Raw genomic sequence first — 2,501 nt, 5'->3', positions numbered from 1 at the left:
CAAGGACCATCTGGCCTGGCGAGAATTCAACCGCTGAGCAGTCTGCAAATACACCAAATTTTTGTGATCTGTGAAGACTTGGAAGGGAAAACGTGCTCCCTCCAAGAGATGTCTCCACTCCGAGAAAGCCAACTTCATGGCTAGCAACTCCCTGTCCCCGATGGAATAATTCCTCTCTGCTGGCGCGAAGGTCTTGGAGAAAAAGAAGCAAGGATGCTTCCGACCTTGAGCATCCTTTTGGAAGAGGACTGCTCCAGCACCAACAGAAGAGGCATCCACCTCCATGATAAATGGCTTATCAACATCGGGGCGATGAAGAATGGGAGCGCTAGCGAAGTGTGACTTTATAGAGATAAAAGCCTTGGAGACCTCCTCAGACCACAATTTGGGATTCGCCCCCTTCTTGGTGAGGGCAACCAAGGGAGCTACCAAAGTTGAGAAATGCGGGATGAACTGGCGATAATAATTGATGAACCCCATAAAGCGCTGCACCGCTTTAAGAGAATGGGGTTCCTGCCAGTCCATCACAGCCTGTAGTTTGGCAGGATCCATAGCCAATCCCTGGGCTGAGATGATGTAGCCTAGGAAAGGTAAGGACTCCTGCTCAAACATACACTTCTCCAACTTGGCATAGAGGGAGTTTGCCCGTAGGAGGTCGAAGACTTTGCAAACATCTCTCCGGTGGGAGTCAATATCTGGAGAGTAGATGAGAATATCATCCAGATAGACTACGACCGAGGTGGAAAGCATATCCCGGAAGATATCGTTCACAATGTCTTGGAAAACGGCTGGGGCATTACAGAGCCCAAAGGGCATCACCAGATATTCATAGTGCCCATCCCTGGTGTTAAAAGCCGTCTTCCATTCGTCCCCCTCACGGATGCGAATCAGGTTGTAAGCACCCCGCAGATCTAATTTAGTAAATACCCTTGCTCCCCGAAGCCTATCGAACAGTTCAGATATCAAAGGCAAAGGGTATTTATTCTTAACGGTGATGGCGTTAAGACCCCTGTAGTCTATGCATGGACGCAATTCCCCACTCTTCTTCTGCACGAAGAAGAACCCTGCCCCAGCAGGTGACACTGACTTCCTGATGAACCCTCTTGCCAGATTTTCCTGGATGTACTGTGAAATTGCCTCTGTCTCCGGGAGAGATAGCGGATAGACTCGACCCCGGGGAGGCTCAGCACCAGGCAAGAGGTCAATAGGACAGTCATAGGGGCGATGGGGCGGAAGGGTCTCCGCCGCCTTTTTGGAGAATACGTCTGCATACGACCAATACTGCTTGGGGAGAGAGGAAAGATCTGCGGGTACCTCAGTTGTAGCTACCTGAACGCACTCCCTCTGACACCTACCCCCACAAGATTCACCCCATCCCAGAATTCTGCCTGAGGACCACTCGATATGAGGAGAGTGGTACCGTAGCCAAGATATTCCCAACAGGACTTCATCAATTCCCTCTGGAATGACGAGCAGGGAAATAATCTCCTGATGAGATGGCGACATGGACAGAGTAAAAGGGATGGTCTGGTGAGTTATCTGTGAGGGCAGAGTCAACCCATTCACCACTCGTACCGTTACAGGTTGAGCTAGCATAACCAGAGGTATTGCGTGGCGTTGGGCGAAGGCAGAAGACATAAAATTGCCCTCCGCCCCAGAATCCACGCAGAGCTCTACCGAGTGGGAGAATGAGCCTATAGTAATTGTCCCCTTAAAGGACAATTTAGAGGCAAACGTCGCCGTGTCTAGTGTACCTCCACCTACGACCACTAGACGCTGACGTTTCCTCGACCGCTGAGGACATCTGGTGGCTAAATGTCCAGACTGCTGGCAAACATGACAGACCCTGAGTGCACAAGCGGTCCGGGACTTAGGTCCCGCTTGTGACACTTCCCTGGCCTCATGTGACTCAGGAACCAGGACCGGAGATTCCAGAGGTTTGGCGAAAGTAGGAGCCAGCCGAAACCTCTGCCTACACTGGGCTCGCTCTAACCTCCGCTCGTTAAAACGGAGGTCAATTCGAGTGGAGACTGTTATTAACTCCTCCAGTGTGGCAGGAATCTCCCTAGTGGCAAGAGCGTCCTTTACATGGTCAGCCAAGCCCCTCCAAAATATGGGGATAAGAGCTTTATCCGACCATTCCAGCTCAGATGCTAAAGTGCGGAATTGGACGGCAAAATGACTGACCAAGGACTCACCCTGAGTTAATGCCAGCAGTTGGAGCGCAGTGTCATGGGTGACTTGAGGTCCTAAAAAGACCTGTTTTAAAGTGCTCAAAAACAGAGGAGCACTCTGCACCACATGATCGCCACGCTCCCACAGCGGCGTAGCCCATTCCAACGCCCTGTCCGACAATAGAGACACAATAAATCCCACCTTAGCCCGCTCTGTGGGGAAACGTGCAGCCAGAAGCTCGAGATGAATAGAGCACTGACTCACGAATCCCCTACAAAATTTGCAATTACCAGAAAATTTTTCTGGCAGCGGGAGGCGAGAAAATG

The sequence above is a fragment of the Ranitomeya imitator genome, chromosome 6 (genome assembly GCF_032444005.1).
Source record: "Ranitomeya imitator isolate aRanImi1 chromosome 6, aRanImi1.pri, whole genome shotgun sequence".
Taxonomy (NCBI): domain Eukaryota; kingdom Metazoa; phylum Chordata; class Amphibia; order Anura; family Dendrobatidae; genus Ranitomeya; species Ranitomeya imitator.
This window is presented reverse-complemented; position numbering follows the sequence as displayed.